Below are 18,292 nucleotides of genomic sequence, written 5' to 3'. Positions count from 1 at the left end.
GCGTCTTCTGGGCAGCGGAGATTTGCATTTGCCCCGCAGATGGATCTTCTTTTGTTCGGCCTTCGCCTTCTCATATATGCAAATCTCACCTCTCGGCAAGATTTAATGGTCACACACAACGGATATGGATATGGCCAGATGGTTAGATGGTAAGAACGTTCTTTTTATCCATTCTAATCAATTCAATTACACTCCAAGTCCTTCACATAATTGCAATGGCAACGAGATAAAGACAGAGAGTTAAGAACTTGTACCGAACATAGAAAACGAAGATAATCTGTATGGCAACGGGAAGAGATCTTCTCAAGGAGGGAAAAGTCTTAACATAAGCTTTAATATAGTCCTCGAATTTAAGAACTAAAATTGGCAAGACACTTTACATCAGCTTTGCTTTAAAGAAATTAAGGCAGATTTAAAGGCTGCCTTTCTTAAGTTAAAGAAGTCTTTTAATACTTCATTTAATGAAATACAACTGACTAGAAAATACTAAAAACAAAATTAGGGGAGCCAAAACATTATTTTTTTTAATAAGCACCATAATTAAGTTTAACTTGCAGTTAATGTTAAGCTGCGAGCATAGCTATTAAATGGAAAAATCGGCCAATAAACCTCTTTTTAAGAATCCCTGTAGACTTTTGCCACATTGCCACTGCTGAGGTACGATTGTATTGCCAACTATAAATAGAAAACTATTATCTTAATATCTCTAGACGTCGATTCTTTGTGAATATATTTCAAGGACCTCCCCTGGACTTGGTTACCGAGTCGTTCTGCTCCAGATCTCCTGAATTCCCCATGGGCTTCGATCTCTGCGTTGCCCAAACGATGTCTCTTTCTTGGTCTTCTATTTTCGCCTTGTGTTTCTATCTGCTGTTGATTTTTTTGGCCATTAAATTCGAGCAGCGACGACATTACCCAAATGGCTGACATGGACGGGACATTGATGATGTGGATGTGGATGTGGACCCCAGAATCTAAAATCCAGAATCCAGAAAACAGAGTCCAGCATCCAGCATAGAGAATCCAGAGCCCACCGACTAGAGTTCTCCTCGGGGATCGCTTGTGCGATCTCTGGGTTGTTCGTTGTTCGGTTGTTCGTTTGGTTGTTTTGGCTTGTTCTAATTGTTGTTTTACCTCGTTCGCTTGGCGATTGCGTGTGTGATGGGTCCGGTATATATATATAGCATGCCTATATAGTGGCTGCAGATCTCCTGGCTCCTCCGTTTGGGTGTTTAACTGCGATTTGAGTCACGTTTCATTACTCGTGATGCCAGACAGTAATCACTTGATTTTCCAAGCGGCTTTCTTGTTCCAAGGAGCTGCGAGTTGCTAGTTGCTCTTGGTGTTGCTGCTGTTGCTCTTGCTGATGCTGCTGCTGCTGCTGTCACAGACCAGATCAGACACGAAAAGCTGGCCAACTGGCTGGCCAACAGACCTTGGCCAAAAGGTGCTACCAAAAGCGGCAGCAAAATGGCACACAAATCTTGTTAGGCAAGTACAACAGCAACATCACAGCAGCAACATGGATTCTACGGCGGGCTAGGGGGTATTCTTAAGGGGTCATAAATAGAGCTTTGCACTTACGCTACACAGCAAAAAACAACAGCTCGACATTAATATGAAATTGACCTTTCAATAAGATATTTAAGAACAAGAAAAAAATAATAACTAAATACAAAAACAAATAAAATACAATAAAGATATGTATTTAACACTTTTTCTTTGCCAAACTTAATAATAATAATCTGAAAGCTTTTCCCTTGTAAACATTGATTATTATCATTTTAGTTTGGTTTTATTAATGTTTAATGCCAAGTTAAAAAATAACAAATATCAATTGTTTTTCTCAGTGCCACGTGACTCACGAGTTCGTGCCCTCGGAGGATTTGGAGTTTGGAGCTGGCAACGGCCAGTTGCTTCTAATTTGGTTTTTATGCTTTGATCTCGTGACGCTTGTCATTGCGGTCACTCGCACATAAAGAGAGCCAGATAAAGGAGGGGAAACGCGCGGTGCAAAGGAGGCAATAAAGGAGGATAAAAGGTGGCCAAGAGGAGGGGACCAAATTGCCGGCGACGCCAGCGATAATCAATTAACCTGGCTCACTGGGCAGTCGCCTTCGGATGTGGCCAAGATGTTTCTGCGGTGCCCGCTGCATGTTGCATGCTGCATGCTGCATGTTGTATGTTGCTGCAGGGATAACCAATGGATTCGCCGCTGGACTCGCCTGCGCCAGCCCACGAATCTCCGCCGTTCGCCGTTGATGAAGTTTGCCGCTGACTTTGATTGCGGTTGAAATTTTCATCACCACATTTTCCTCCCAATAGGAATGTTTTCAATTTTCCTTTTTTGCGGTTAAGCTCGAAATGAGTCCCAAGGAAAATTCTGCAATTGCTTTTCACGGGAAAACTCAAGGCATATTTTAATTTCTTTTTAGGAAACGCAATATACCCTATGCTAAACAACAATATGTTATGAAAGGTATTGCTAAAATTTAAATAAATATTTAAGGGTAATAATGTAACATTTAGTTGTGTACCACAAATATTCTTCAACCAACTAGAAATTTCCCATTCCCTTGTGAGCAAAAGTACAAATAAATTGTTAACAGATTGTTTGGCGATTAAGCGATTGAAAGTGGGCGTGTCGCCGGTGGGCGATTTTCCATCGCGTGCGACATTTGACTTGGTTTTCGGCTTTGACTCCTTTTCCGACTTGGCCTTTTTGGTTATTTTTCCCAGATTTGTTTTTTTTTTCTAGTGGCAAGCCCGCCTTTCTTCTCCTGCTTTCCTGCCAGTCTTCATCTGATTTTACATGGCACGTACCGCAGATTTGGTCTTTTGTTTTTGTTTTTAACAATTTTGTGTAGTTTTTTTTTTGGGTTTGTTTTGTTTTTGGGCAGAGAGCCAAGAAGGAAAGGAGGTCCAAAAAAGACGGCAGCTGTTGTGGCCAAAGCCAAGTCATTCGAAGTTGGCCTCCACTCTTAAGTAGGTTAATTTTGACCGGTTTGTCTTCTCGTCGCTGTCTCCATCTCTTTTCTCCGCGAGGTGGACGACCAACTTCTCCGCTTGTCCGTGATCTCCTCCTCTGATGTTCCTGATTGACTGGCGACTCGGGACTGCGGCATTTGCCTGATTAACCCAAGTTTCAGCCGTTTTAATGAGGCAGCCACATGTCGCCAGGGTTGCTCCCCCTCCCACCGATTTTCCTTTAACAACTCTTGATTTTTCTTCCACTGCGTTAGAAAGAGCTTATTGTGCATTATAAAGAGTTTGTTGAATAGCAACTAGAGCTTACCAAATAAAGATATAAAGAATTCACTTTATCGATTGCCTTAAAAATAGATTACATATTTGAGAGAGTGACAGTTTAAATGTCGTCATCAAACATATTACTTTTATTACCAAATATATAGCAAATATATAAATAGAAAATAAAGCTTTGCTTATAATCGCTTATAAGATTTAAAAGAGCGAGATAATTGGCTAATGATCATGCATAAATAGATTCAAATTCGGATACTAGCTAAAGTTAAGCATTTCTCTTTTCCTTAAAAGCAGAAATGCGAGGGAGACAGATGGCTAATTCTCGCAGCGAAAGAGTTGGCTAAAGACTTGTAAGACCCGCTCTTCATGATAAGCCTTATTTGAGATCAGCTGCAATTTCTTCTTTCTATTTCTGCTTGATGACGCTAATAATGATGTTGTGCATAGCGATCATCATGATGATCGAGTTGGTCAGCACAGCGTGGAAATGGAACAGATTGGAACGGAGCGGAGCATTTGTCGCCATGAAATCATGTTAGAAATTTGAGACAAATTTCTTTGTCGTTTGCTTTCAAATTGCTTTTGGCCATTTTGTAGTTGGCGGCTAACGGCAATCAAATGGCCAACGGAATCAGAACGGAATGCCAAAAACCGGAACGGCAAAAAAGTGCAGTCGTCAACAGAAGAATGAATGGAATCCAAGTGAAAGATTGGATAATTATGATGTACTGACAATGGGATTAAGTGTTGTAAAATGGATTGGAAAAATCTGGGGTAGTAACGATGGGATTAAGTGTTGTATAATGTATAGGAAGAATCTGGGTTATTAAGGAATGAAATGGAATGGAATAAAACTTAAAATAAATAAAAATGGGATATAGCTACCCACAAATGGGTGGTAAGCCACCAGAAGAAAAAATGTTTAAGAAAAATTCTAACCCAGCAACGATTTGGAATAAAATTAAACTATTTCTAAAATGTTGGGCGAATCTTAAGTGGAATGTTTGGTCTGATCTGGAATTGATTGAAAACCCTTGTAGCGATTTATTTAAATTCCTCGGCTCTAGGCTGTGAAATCCTTTTCTCATCCCATTGGCATTTTACCTTCTTTATCATGTTAGTCCCCCCCCACCACTTTTCTCTCGTAACCATAATCTTTAGCCTTTGCTTGATTTATGGTACCATTCGGATCACTCAATAAGCGACTTCTTCTTCGAGGCCTTTCGACACTTTCGGTCGAGTGTTGGCCAAGATCGGTAGATACTATACTATAGAGTGTGCAATGCGGGGGAGGGAAATCGGGGAGGACTGTGCGCACCTCGATGGTTTCACATATTTACATAGCTATCAGCCCAGTTAGCACTTGGCTTAACCCACAAATGGCCAGGGCCTTTTCCACTTGCAAGCGGATCAGAAGCAGCCCATCTGGCTGACAAAGGGTTAAGGCTGAGGCGGTGGGCTGTGGTTTGTAGTTTGCAGTTTGTAGTTTGACTTAAGTTGACTTTGGCTTTGGCCAACATCAGAGTCAAAGTCAGAGTCGTTTTGGCCTCGCTGCCTTAACAGGCGAAAAAAGCGACCAGAACAGAGGGTGCACTGAAAGATATAACTTAAAGAGGTTTGGAACAATTAAGACTAGGTTTTCATTATATACTAACAGCATAACGACAACTTTCGTACTCTAATTAATTAATTAAAAATAATATGAACAGAGAGAGTTTATAGTTTAAAGTTATATTTTTTGTATTGATATTTTTGATCATCAATAACTTTCAGTGCACCACCTATAGTGGACTCTTTGGCCAGTCGCTGGTTATCTTCGTCTTGGTCGTCTGCCCCTTTAGCATAAAACATAAATAGCAACTGCATTCAAATGAGTCTGACAAACAAACTGAGAAACTGGGAAACCGAGGGGCTATGTGGCGTGGATGAAAAATGCAAATGCTTAGACCATGTTGGGTTCGAGATGTCGGTTTCTGTTTCTGTTCTGTTTTTCTGTGTTTCTGGAGGGGCTATGGCTATGGCTAAGGCTTAGCCAGCCGGGCGTGGGCAGCTCCATAGATGGCGATGCCGCCTCAAAAGATGATGATGTCCTTTAGCCGCATTTGGAGATTTCAACGGCCCCTTTTCGGAGACCGTACATCGAACATTGAACAGCGCAGCGCAGCATAAAGCGACCGCTGAGCTCAGCAAATATTCAATAATTGCAATTATTTCTCATATTTAATGAAGCCCCTCTTGCTTTTGCCATCCGGAGTGATTTCTTTCCTTTAATGAGACTCCCAGTTGGCAATTTGATCGCTCGTTTATGGCTAAATTGCTAAATTTGGCTCGACTAAAAGTGAGCCAAACTGAACCGAACTCTTGAGTTTTTTGCCTTCTCCTTTCCGGTGTTTTTTTTTTTTTTTTTTTTTTTTTTTTTAATTTAGTCTGAGATTATTTCCATGGCCCAGTAGTACATATTTATAAACGATTTTTAAAAAAGGATAAACTCAAGAAGTAGAGTAAAATAAGCTGCATTTTACTTAAACAGTCATTATAATGAGTATTAAAGATTACTTTTGAAACTATGTTTCCGATTAAAATAGTTATTTATTTTTTAATAATTCAATGCCTTTTTGATATGTTTTTCTGAGTACCTCTGTGAGTTAGGTTCGCTTGAAGAGGTTTTGTGTCACTATCTGAGATCCCGAGCCGAACTTGGATTCCCGGTAATCGTTAGACAGAAATCTGGCCACGAAATGGGTCACGGAGAAAGACGGCTTGAGCAAATGGATGGTCCCGGCTCTTTTTTTTTTGTTTTTTTGTTTTTTTTTTTTGGCAATTAAACAAGAACCCAGTAGACTGTCAACCCTATTTGACTAACGCCAAGTCCGGGGAAAATCTGGCTAAAGTTGGAGACGAGATGAAGTAAACCCATGCCGCCGCCGCCACCGAACAGAGTGGAAAAAGAGTGATGACAGACAGTCGGGCTGATTGACTGATGGGCCCTAAGTAACTGAAATTGCATAAGTCTGCTGCTATCCCCCTATTCTTGTTGCTATTCCTGTTGCTATTGCTATGGCTATTGCTATTGCCATTCCCAATTCCTTGGCGGATCCTCTCGGCTCTATTCCCGATGCGATTCGCTTTGGCTCTCGTTTGCTTTGGTTTAATGCTAATCGAATGTCTCCCGTCTGGATCTTTGTCTTTTGGCCCCCATCCGCCTGTCAGTCAGTCAAAGATTCGTTGGCCAACGAAGATGAAGTTGGCAGTCCAAGATGGAGAGTTTGCAGCCCGGACAGAAAGCAGAAAGCCGAAAGAAGCAACCTTCACCGCAGCTCAGTTTCATAAACTGAGCAAACAAATGAAAGCTGCCAGCCACCGATGCTTCTGTTCTCCCGCTGAATAAGAAGAAGTCTTTCTTCTGTACAAAAAAAAAAAAAACTATTTCTCCTGTTTAATTTACCATTTTAAGATGTTGCGTGCATCAATATTTCAAAATGTTACTACCCATATGGTATGGTTCTTGAGTCTTGAATGCGTAACTGATAGGCTGCAACTAGTGAGTTTTGGTTAAATCTTTTGTTAACACAGAACTAACAGATAAAATGGTAATGGATGGCTTAAAATAAGTTATTTTTCACAGTGTGCATCTGTGCAACTGATGATCTAGAGTGGCTCATTTCGGCATTTTATGATTTATAACTTCGGTGTAAGTCGGTCTTGTAAGCTCATTGTTTGCCTTGTTCGAAGTGAAACTGTACAGCCGAATCGACTATTGGTGTTGTGGGCCCCCGTAAATCAAAAATCGTTCTCATAATCTGTCCTTATCAGCGCCCCATCAACAGATTTCTCCTCTTTCTTTCTCCGGCTTCTTTTACTTTCATGCTCAGCTGCTGCTGCTGCTGGTTTTTTTTTCGCTGATGTTGCTGCTGTTTGCTGTAATGTTGCTGCTGTTTGTTATGATGTTGCTGCTGTCTGCTATGATGTTGCTGCTGTTTGCTGTTGTCCGTATTAGGCAGAGCTTATCTCATTGAGGTTTTTTTTTCGTAAGGGGGCATCTTACAGAGGGGAACTAAAGGGAACAAGCTGGAACATTGTGTGACAATTTGTAGTGCACAATGCCTGGCTTTGTTGCCCCCTTTCAGGCAATATTGCTGCCGTTACTTTGCTTGCTTTTCAGTCTTTTTCCATGTATTTTTCCTTCGCTGGGTCGGTGGTTGCTTGCTTATTTTTTCTCGACTTATTCTACTCTGCTACTATATGGCTCTCGAAATTGCCCATAAAGTACAAAAATGTATGTGAATGGCCTTTGGCAACGGCGGCGGCAGCATCGCCTTGCCAGTTCATGAAGAGCACACTTTTGTGGCCGCGCGTTGCTGTTACCGCCGCACGCAATTTGGAATTTATTTACACAATAATTGGCAAGCTGAATCAATACAAAACGCTCTCGGCTGCCCACAAACAATAAATTAACAATTGCCACTTGATTGCTGAATAAAAAGCGATTACCAGCAGGGCAGGCAATCGATAAATGTAATTGAAAAGGTACAAAATGTAGAGAATAAGGAGTATGAAAAAGAAGAATTCGAAAAGAGTTCAAGAGTATAATGGCCCACTAAATTAACGATATCCACTTTGTGGTCATACAAATGTAATTGCTGGGAGGTGATACTCGATACCTATTTATGTAATCGATTGGTCATCTAATTATTTATCGATTTGTTAAGATTTCTACAATTGTGGAGGGTGTAGTTGGCTTGTATTTCTTTTAATTCAACTTTGGTTCTGATCATGATATATTTAGTTTATGGTTAAGTAAAGGCAAATCGGCAAATTTGTAAATAGTTATCGATATGTTTCTAATTTATTTGACCTTTTTATATTTTTCGGTTTTTACTATTTTCAATATTTATGGGTAGGTATTGCAATACGCTTTGCAATCAACTTTTACCACTGTTCATTGAAGCTTTTTTAAATCGGATTCCGATTAAACTGACCATAACAAACGATTTATGATATCGCCCGGGAGCAATGGCAAATAACAGCAAAAACTTTTTCGATTTTTGTGTGGAAAACAGAACTTCCGCTGGCCGCAGAGAAATGGTAAAAACAAAAAAAGGAGGAGTTGGGGTAAAAAAAAACCGCAGAAAAGCCCCAAACTCAGATGCCCACGGCTTGATAAGCACTGAGGTTGAATCTCCAAGTTCCCCGGCTTCAGTCTAAGGCATTCTCTAGATACAAGCGATAGATATATCCAAAAGACGAAGACTTCCTCATAGCTGGAAAAAAGAGTGGTTGGGCCAAAAGAACCAAGTGCATAACTTAATTAGTGCATGGACAATGACCGAAAACTTTGGCGAGGCCGCGACAGAGATTCATCGATAACTATCGATTATCGCCCAGGCATGTGAGAACTTGTGGTAACGCCCTCGGTAAAAAAAAAAAAAAAACAAAAAAAAAAAAAAAAACAAAAAAAAAAATAAAAAACAAGGAAAAAGGAAAAAGGCCGAGAAAAGAGACTCTGGGCAAGCCCAACGAAAAATCGACTTAAGAATAGACAAAGACAAAATTAATTGCAATGACAGTCGACTGCAGAAGGTGCGGCTCTTCAACTGGAACGCATCCTGGCATCCACATCACCATTCCCAAACAGCATCCACATCCAGATAATAACTCTGAGGGACAGGCGCGTCTGTCTTTCAACACAGGGAACAATTTTCAATAGATTTAAGAAATACATATATCAAAACATTTTTAGAGATACTACCAATTAGAGTTAGGAAATTTAGTTAAAAGTATGTCTTTTAACTTTACATTAAATTGTGTGAATCAAGAAAGAAAAAAGGTTCCACATAGACGAAAATTACCATGTTAAAACAGTGGCTTAACCAAACATTTATCAACTGAAAGACATTTTAAAATATCTAAAGTATACGTTTAAGATAGGTTAGAAAAAATGGCTCATCTGTAAAGAAAACTAGCTAGACATTAAATTAGAGATAAAAATTAGTGTATAAATTTGAATAGTTTTTTTTTGTGTCCTCATTTTTAAAGATCCTTTATGCGTCTGTCTTTTGTTCTCTATTTCAAAATGCTGCCATTTATTTTCGTTTTGTCGGCAGTAAGCCAAGTGGCCAACTTAATTGTCGAAGAGTCGTCAGGGCGGCTCAAACAAATCAAAGCGGAGGAGAATCACTGCAAAACTGCATCATTGCACCACTGCACCACCTTTCCCACCTTCGGGCATTACTCAGTGTCACCAGGGGGCGAAAAACGGGGGCCCGGAGAATTGGTGGCTGGGCGGCAAAATGCCGCCAAAGCGTTTTGCGTTGATCGTCAATTAGTTACACTAAGCCGCCACTGGACAATTTATGGCCAATGGAGATGGGAGAGCAGGTAGCTCACGATGTTTCAGCTCGACTGGAGGATGGCTAACACAAAAGTCCAGAGCAATATTGTTTCTTGGGCCTGTGGGCCTATAAACGCAAAAGACCGTGTCACGTAGCCATCGCTAAATTTGCAAAGACGAACTTAAATAATTGTGAAGACGATTGTGAGTCGAGGGTGCGCATTAAGGCAGCCGCAGATGGATAGATGGCCAGATGGATGGATGGATGGATGCGATGGCCAAATGGTCGGATGGTTGGACGAGACCCGTCTGAGTGACTAATTGCCAGGCGTTTGCCTCCTGCACCTCGCCTATAAATAGAAATAGACACTGCCAGACAAGCTGATAGACAACCAGGCGAAAAAAAAGCCAAGTCAAGCCAAGCCAAGCCAAGCCAGGCCAGGCCGCAATGATGATTAGACTTAGATTGGATAGGATTGGGTGGTGGAAAGCCATTCTCCACTCTCCATTCTCTGCCATCTCCCGCAACCTCAACTTCTGTCCGATCCGATCCAATCCACTCAACACCTGCCTTGATTTGTGATCGCAATTACAGCGGAAGACATAAAATACACAAGTCCAAGCTAAACCGAGCCTAAGTTGAGTGGAGTTCACCACTTCGCGCTCCCACCTAAAACAAGAGTTTCCTCCGCAGCCTGTATTTCCTCTGTTTCCATCCGTTTTCTTACCTTCTTCTGCTCAAATCTTCTCGTCGTCTGATTCTTCTGCGATTTCTCAGCGGCTTTAGCTGCAAAGAGAAAGAATTTGTTTCTGTTAAGATAAGGTTTGATTGAAATTTATTGTTCCACAGAGGGATATTTGTTAGAGAGAAATATGAAATGATGATTTTCGATAGACCACAGTTCAAGGAAATCGACAGAGATTTCTTAACCTTTTACAGTCACTTAAAACTATATACTAAATAATCTCAGGCTTTTCCGGGTTTTTTAACAACTCTTTTTTAACTATTTTTTAAATACTTTCTCCGAACATCTTTTACAAGCAACTGAAGTACACAGGCTTTTTAATAGGAAACCCCAGCAGCTTAATGCAATCAACTTATCGATGCTGTACAAAAGTTTATTAGTAAGATTGTTTTCCCCACTTTTCAAACACGACTTTCAACAAATTATTGAAAGATCTTGAGTGAGGAGAGCTCAAGGTGATCCCAATTCCGGCATTTCTACTCCTCAAGTTCGTCTCGAGATTGGGATCTTTTACTCGACCAAGTGTTTTCTCTAACGGATCGCACTCCACTCCACAGCACTCCACCTGAAAACAATGCCACTTAATTACAACATATCTCTTGGCCTCAACGCATCTCTATATATAAGAAATATATTAATAACAGAAAAGCACTTTCCAGTCAAATGATGTTGAAAACGAGTTTCCAATCGATTTGTGCTGCTGACTGCATGCAGCGGCTTCATCTTCTTTCACTGCTAGTGCTGGTGCTGCTGGCCTTTATTGTTATTTTCTCTTCTCGTTTCGTTTAATTTAAGCCACTTTCCGGGAGGGGGTTGCACACATATATATATATATATATATATATTGGCCTTTTACGATGGCAAAAGTTGAAAAATGAAAATTCCATTTGAGGCGGGCAGCGCAGCAGCGCGCCTCAGTTTTTAGTTCCCATTCAGAGATGCCGAAACTTCGATTCTGGTTCTTTGAAAACATGTTTTCTGTGGCATCTTCTCGCTGCGTAACGGTAACTACTAGTAGGTAGATACACAGATACAAAGATACACGGTTTTACCCCGCCAGCTAATGGCATATTGATATACCGGCCCCCTAACTATATAGCATACTATAGCAGTATATATATGCTATGCTGTGTGCCACACCCATTTGTGGGTTAAAATCGCCCGAGTTGAGAGCTCGGCTCGAGTTTTCCAGCAACTGGCCAGCGGGATTTGCATGCAACATGCTGAGTAATTAAAACAACAGCGAATGGAGTATGGCGAACAGCACCAGTGCAGTGCAACATGGCAGCAATTAAGGCGGAGAATAAATGATTACTTGACCGAATTGCAGCAGCAAGTCTCGAAGTCCGAGAGCCATAAAAACAAAAGACTCAAGACACAAACGCGACCCGACTGGCTGAGGGAAAGCGAAGAAATAAATAATCATTCCCCATTCAAATGAAATGGCCATTGCTATTCAAATGCAAATGCAAATGCAAGGTGTGCCACGCCTGGCTGGATTTGCTCCGGATTTCATTTGGATTCCGCCCGAGTTCGAGATGAAAAACCATTCTGGCCAAGAGAAAGAACATTCGCACACTCCAAAAACACACTTTCCACCGCCTCGCCTCGTCTTCCGCCCCGCAATTGCCATTTGCATACGCATGACGTTCGTAATTAGCCCTTTCTTCGTTGTGCGCTCATTAAAAACCCAAGTACAGTGAACCCCAGCAGTCCAGCCCACTTGAACCGCCGCAGAACCGAGAACAACGAGGTGTACACCAACCTAATGGGCGGCACTCACGCACCCAAGGAAAACTTTAACTCGTTTTCCCCCACAGCACGTCAAGTGCACCGAAAAAACATTCGGAATGTGTCGAAACGAGAACTTGAAATTGACACTGGTCACGGGACCCTAAGAAAATGAAATGGGAACACTTTCACACGTTCACCCAACTTAGTTTTTCTTCTTTCGGCTGGGCAGAAGACCTTTCTTTCTTTTTATATCTTTTTGTCTGTCAGCGCCCCATCAATCAATTAAAACTTAAATTTGAATTTTTCGGTAATTTACACCGAATTAAAAAAGGAAAGAAAGAACACAAGTCACTTTAATTGACTGTAATTATGAGCTGGGCATTTCGTGCTTTAGGTAGATAGGCATGTGAAAGTTATAAATGCAAGTTATATTATGCCTTTCGTTCCGAATAAGTTTATTATGTTCTTAAGAAAATATGCTAATTTAGAATGTTGGGAAAATGTTAGCATTCGTGTTTTGTGAAAGTTAAAATAATTGTTGCTGGCTGTGGAATTTAACTAAATACGCAAATATAACTTTCTTTTAAATTAGTTTATTTGATTTGGAAGAAAATATTCTCTCAATGAATGAAAACCATTCAGCGATGATTGATTGAATACTTCACAGGCAAATGAATGCCTTTAGCTCCATAAATGTGTGCTCATTCTTCAATCCTCGAGTAGAAACATACAACAAATGATGTTTCAATAAAGAAAGTCCATTCAGAAGGTCTACGGTTGTTGGTCATAAGCTGGGTAAGTTTTTATTAGGTATTATTATGTTATCAAAATCTCTTCAACACAAAAACTTAATTGGCTGAATGCTTTTATATTACTGCCAAAATCTAGTGGTTATCAATGGTGCAGTATAAGCCACAAAAACAAAACAAATTCTCTCCAATAAACAAATTAATTGTTTTTATGCATTTATGCAAGGGGATTTAGAACATAAAGAACTCATGAAATGCACTCGATAAGTCATTTATTAGTACTCAATCGGCATAAGTGATTCGCTTTGCACCGGAACAATCAGCTATTCAAATTAGCCGGCAGTGGGATTTGCATTCGTTTGCAACTGGGCCGTTCATTCCATTCATTCACTCGTTGATTATTCACCATTTAAGTGCATTCATTTAGTGTTTACTGCTATGGGCCCCATATTCCTCTGAATAATTTTATGGCCTAATTGGGAACGAAAGTTGGATCCAGATCTATGGCAACGTCATTGTGCTATCTAAAAAAAAAAAAAAGAAACAAACAAACACAAAACACCATAAGCCAATATTCCGATAATACCGAAACCAAAGCCAATAAACAGAGATCCGACACACAACTTTGGCCCACATTTCCTTCCTCTTTCTTTGCGCCACAAAGAACCAGCTATATAAGTCATAACTAAGAAGCATTTCGGTTTAATATGGCTTATAATGCCAAATGTGGGGGGAAGTTGGGTCGGGGCTGTAAACAAAACAACCGTTGGAATAACACAGATTCCTCAAGCGAGATCTTTGCCGGTTGTTTTTTCTTTTTATAGCATATATAGATGGAATGGTGTTTTCGTTTTGTTTCCGTCAAAAGAAAACGAAAAGATTTCAGCTGGAACGACGACACAAGTGCCAGATCATCGTCATCATCTTCATTGCTGCCGTAGAATCTACCCCATCATGATGATGATCTGGCTTATATTTGGTGTAATTACCATGGCCAAACGACGAAGCAAATTCGATTTGGAACAGTTTTCGTTTTATTGCCAAAATACAAAAAAAAAAAACAAAAAAAAAATATGAGAAAAAAAATAAATATGAAAAAGCGACTTTCCTACAATTCTCCGTCTTTCACTTCAAGGCCAGTTGGTTTCGAAGTGTCTGAGTTTACTCATAACCTTCTTACATAGTTGTTTTAAACATTTTATCGTAGGATGAGCATTATATTCATAACTTAGAGTTCTACTGATCGGTTAAGTAAATGTAAGTCAACATTCTAAATGATTATTATTCATACCTATTTTAATTTATAATTTAAGGTATTTAGTGAATAATTTGTAACTAAAGAATTTAATGCCTTACAACTCACACTACACATATTGCCATATTTGATCCTTATTGATTACTTCGCTTAACAAAATCAATCACCTCTCAAACCAGAACTTATATGATTTCTTTACAAGTGAATATACCCACTTTAGGTGAAAATAAATACAATTCTGAACGAATCACAAATAATACCCTTAAGCAGTAAATACCCTCGAATCGGAAACAATTTTGCAAGCCTAGACAAACTCTTTCGGCGACTTTGAGCCAGTCTGAGTACCCATGAGCCCGCCTCTTCAGAATCCACTTCAATCATCACTCGTCACTCATGTGATCCTCACTTGCCACTCGTTGCTCATCACTCATCACTCGAAATCATCCCCGAGTGGTAAGCGAGTGGGTGAGCTCCACTCATTCGCCTGGCGAATCTCCAACTCCGATTGTGTGTTGTCATGCGTCTGGCCCGAACAGGTGCCACCAACTGAAGAATACGAGCTGACCCACATAGGCAACCCAAAAAAAGAATGAAAGAAAGAATAGAGGGGAGGAGAGGAGAGGAGAATCTGTGCCAAGCCAAGCGGCACAAGCCAAAAGAAGGCCACCAAAGCGGCAAGCTAATGAAATCTGAGATGCTAATGAGGGGTGGCTGAGAACACGAAGAGTGTTGTCCATTAGGTAATCAAAAGTCAGGTAATACCACTCTATATGAAGTCTATATGAAGAAGGAAGACTTCTGTTAAACATAAGTTCAATGCAAGAGATTCTGCCAGGAATCGTAATTTCAACTTGTGGGAACAAACAATAATGAAGTTAAGATAGGATTTTTCGTTATTATAGAAAAAATTCAGAATCTATAGAAAGTGTCTGGAGCTTGAAGACTACATCGACATAATGGTTTAGATAGAAATTTTGTAACATATTTTTCCAATCTATGGGTAACTTGTTCCGTATCTTTAAGTCTGAAGAAAGAGGAAGGCAAAGACCAGCTGCAGCCACCGCCAGAGGGCGCTTTCATAGTAGCCAAGTTTATATTCCCCCCAGAAAATTTCCAAAGTCCGTTGTTTTTGTGTTTTTATGTGCCAGTTTTTACCGACCAATGTTGGGGGGAACTTAAAAAAAAAAAAAAGAGAAAAAAGAGCAAAGAATTGGGGAGAAGAACGGACAAAAATGCAGTGACCGCCTGAGGGCGCTTTTCCCAGCTCATCTCAATCAGACCGAATTCATTCGTTTCATTTGGAATTTCAAATTAGTCGGCCGCCCGCAACCAATTTCCGCTTTTGGTCTAAACTGGGCCAAAAACGTACGCTCGCATTTAGCGTTAGATCTTAGCTTTTGGGTTCTTTCTGTTGTTGTTTTATTTTTTTCTTTCTTTTTTCTTTTTTTTTTTAGGTCAACTTTGAACACGCATTGGCAAAGAGAAATGTGCCGAGTAAGTTGAGAGTTTAAAGTGGAAATCCGTCTTTAATGAGGAGAAAATACGATGTTATTTTTTCTAGATTTTCTCTATTTTTTCTGCCTCAATTGATGGATTGCGATGGCTGGTTTAATGGCGCTGTTGTCGTTGATTTGCATCGCGGCAAGACATTAATTGATGTTGGGATGCTAATGCTTGCCCCTTGGGGTCGGCATTTCGGTTCTTTGTTGGCCGCTTTTCTTTCCCGAAGTGCAGAAGTTTTCCGCCTGCAGGTTCCAGGTTCCATTTCCCAAATCGCCTTTAATGGCTCGCTGCGTTCTATGTCCTATGTTCATTGTTGTGTTCTACGTTTTGTGTTCTCTGTGCCTCACTTTTTTTTTCGTAACTTTTTACGATTCGATTATAAAAGTATAACCTGCACTCAGTGGCCGAGGTCGTTTTTATGCAAGATTATTACATTATTTCCGGGGCGCTGAAAACAATAAAGTTTTCATTCGAACCGAGTTCGTTTTGCTACTGGGAAACCCATTAAACCAGACGCCAGACACACAGCACAACATCTGGGCCCCCCCTTAAGAAAGGGGTTTTGGGTTGGGCTGGGTTTTTTTGTGTTGTCCCCGGCATCGCTCTCACTCTTTCTCTCTCTCTCGGCTTCTTCACATTTCCAACCGCAATGTTCTTCTGCTACTGCTTTTCTTAGGCAGTGGTTTTTTTAATGCGTTTCTCATGCTCTTGGGACCGTTGCTTTAGTTTTTCTACGCACACGCACTCGCACAAGAGTACTGGCAACTAAATGCTTTCCTAATGAATTGGGTGACCATACCGCTGGGTAATAACGGTTAATTGCGTTAATGACTTTAGCAGAAAACTGAAACAGTCAACAGGCAAACAGCGAGAAAAGAGCATTATGGGGTTAACCCAGCAATTGCAACTTTTAATTTTCATATTTTTAAAGTTCAACTGTTTGGGAGTATTTCTTTTATCAAGCTATCAAACACTAGTCTATATTTTAAATGCGTTTTATGCATGTACATGTTTTCATCTCTTTAACAAAGTTTGGGCTCTTGCATTTCCCAGTGAAATTAAAAATGTTCGAGCTCTGAAAACGCATCCCTCATTGGTCATGCACATGAATAACGCGCCATGGGGTTTCAAGGAAATTTCAAGTTCGCTGCCCGAGTCTTTCCTTCTCAAGTTCGTTGCCTAAGTCTTTCGTTTTCAGTGGCGTTACGGGACAGAAAAAAGGGGTATAACAGGGGCACGAAAGGGGGCATTGAGCAGGTGACAATTGGCCGGGCAAACAGAAGTGAATAAAAAACAACAGAGAAGAGACCTCCTGGACAGAGACCTACTCACTCCGAAAGGTGTCACTTTTGACGACGAGAAAGGAGGCAATCATGATCTTAATGGAAACGAAGAAAAAATAGTGGATAATAGAATGGAAGAGAGGAGACACACGCATTTTTTAAAATGTTTTTCTTATTCAAGGAATTGTTTGTTGTGATTGTTATTGCTTGTACAAGCAAAATAAATATTTCTAGTAATTAAAGTGTCTATAAAAGGATTTATGTTTTGAATTGTTGTATCTTAGGGTCTACAACAATTCAATGTATTAAATAATAAATAATAAGACGGTTTCTAAGTATTAGTTTGCTAACAAAACAATTTACAGCATTGCTTAAAGATTGCAGTTTGACTTCATTAGCTATAGAAATCCATTTTTTCTTAAAAGTCTTATAATAATTTAAATATTTTTTTAAGAAAATTCAGTTTTTTTTTATAAAATTTTAAAAATGATTTATGCACATTTAATTATATACATTTTTTTAAAGGCTTTTAAGGGATTGATGCTTTAGAGATTTCACTAAATAGAAGAACTCTGTATGGATTATAGTGAATTATGCACCAGGATCAAGGCCTGTCTTGAAAAAATGTCATAAAATGTTATTTTCAGTTTTTAGTAAAAGTTTCTTTTATAGTTTCATATTTTGATTTCATTTGGTAAATAATCCTTGGGTTCACAACTTATCAACTTGTATTTGTTCACCGTAGTTAAAAAAAAAAAGAAAAAAAAATCACTTGTTTGAGGTCCTGGCCTTACCTTTAGCTTAGTATATATTGCACAATGTTCCAGGCTTTTTGCTTTAATCCTTTAGCGAGTGTTTTTCAGCGTGTTTTTGCACTTTCACAGTTTGTTTTTTGTTATTGATTTGTTGTGGCTGTTCACTTATGATTGTGTTCACTTGCCAAAATCGCAGCCGCAAGGAGTGGGATTTTCACACACGCGATTGAACCAAAAAAAAAAAGAATTAAAGAATTTGTCCACGCTGCTGATGCTTCCGCTGGTGATTCTTGGTTTTGGTGATTGGCGATGAACTGCTGGCTGAAAACTCGAGCGGTACGAGGTGTTAGCACTTCAATTGCATCACGCGCAATGCTGCTGTTGGCGGTCGAGCGCCACTTTTATGCCTTTCCCAGCGATCCGATCCATCCGTCCAAGAAGAAGAACCATCCATCCAAACCCAGGCCCAAGCCCGAACCCGAATCCGAGTCCGAATCGGAATCCGAATTCGAATCGGAAACCCGGAGAGCGGCAAAGAACGGACAGAGAAAGCAGCACCAGCAGCACAAGCCCCATTTCCACCGCACACACACACTCAACACCGAACTCACACGCTCCAGCGATCGTACACGCGGAGAAACAACTTTCTACATTAATTTATTTTAGTAACTA

The 18,292-nt window shown here is 40.1% G+C and overlaps 1 protein-coding gene across 1 annotated transcript in view; it reads right to left on the bottom strand.

Moving 5' to 3' along the window:
* The window catches only part of LOC128265552 (uncharacterized), a 39,817-nt gene extending 21,803 nt beyond the window's left edge, over positions 1-18,014 (bottom strand). Inside the window, exons 1-2 of the mRNA XM_053001627.1 lie at positions 17,660-18,014; positions 10,324-10,382 (exon numbers count right to left, since the gene is read on the bottom strand). The gene's annotated coding sequence lies outside the window, so the exon portion shown is untranslated. The remainder of the gene's footprint in view (positions 1-10,323; positions 10,383-17,659) is intronic.
* Between the last annotated feature and the right edge of the window lie 278 nt (positions 18,015-18,292).

Source organism: Drosophila gunungcola, unplaced genomic scaffold, assembly GCF_025200985.1.
Source record: "Drosophila gunungcola strain Sukarami unplaced genomic scaffold, Dgunungcola_SK_2 000134F, whole genome shotgun sequence".
Lineage (NCBI taxonomy): Eukaryota > Metazoa > Arthropoda > Insecta > Diptera > Drosophilidae > Drosophila > Drosophila gunungcola.
This window is presented reverse-complemented; position numbering and strand designations above follow the sequence as displayed.